Source organism: Phytophthora infestans, genomic scaffold (assembly GCF_000142945.1).
Source record: "Phytophthora infestans T30-4 supercont1.97 genomic scaffold, whole genome shotgun sequence".
NCBI lineage: Eukaryota > Oomycota > Peronosporomycetes > Peronosporales > Peronosporaceae > Phytophthora > Phytophthora infestans.
In genome coordinates, this window is record NW_003303662.1 from 348,819 (window position 1) to 349,731 (window position 913).

The window sequence follows — 913 nt, forward strand, 5'->3', positions numbered from 1 at the left end:
GATCATGCGCAGCTGCGCGTATCACGGGGATCTAGCCCCTGAAAGTCTTCGCACTCTCGAATCGGCGAAGAGCAGCAGCGGGTGCTCGTAGTACACGGATGTGTACGGGGATACGATCATCCCTTTGGAATCTTGATCGATTCTGGGGCGTCGAAAGAATTTTGCGCCACGCTGCCCAGACGGTTGCTCGCAACAGCAACAAGCTGTCCGATGCTTTGAGAGAAAGCAAGGGCAACGGGACGGTGTCAGTGCGACTGGCCGACGGGAAGGTCGTCACTGTCCCCAACGTCCAAGTGGATCTGGCCATCAAGTTTGAAGACTTTGACAGCCTCGAACAGTTCACTGTTCTCGATATGGATCCATATGATATGATCCTGGACATGCCCTGACTTGAGAAGCACGAGCCCTGGATCGACTGGCGAGGCAGGCAATCGGTGCCAGCCGCCCTGCGCAGTCCGACAGAGCATTGGTCAGTCATGTTCCCACCTCTGTCAGGACCCGGGGCGCCCGCAAGGGCTGCCAGGGTACCAAAGCATTTGGCAGATGCTTGGGAGGCGTCGACGTATATGACGACTCCGAGGATGCTTTGATGGTGGCAGCGCCCAGAAGAGGCGCTGGCAAAGTGGGTATCTTAGGTCCATAGGCGGGTAACTTAGTCCCGCAGACAGCTGCAGCTGTCACGAACACTGAGAACAGCGTGTTCAGAGTGGGTAACAGAGCTCCACTCACGGTCGCCCAGACCTTAACTGAAGAGGAAAGGCGTCGAACACGCTTCCTGTGTAGGTACCACAGCACCACACGAGGCAACGAGTGCCTCGGATGTCGTAGCGCCGACATCCCTAGACGTAGGCAGCAAAGCCCGACGTCACGGTCGCCGTCGTCAACGACGCCGCCGCCGCCTCAAGTCGGATCC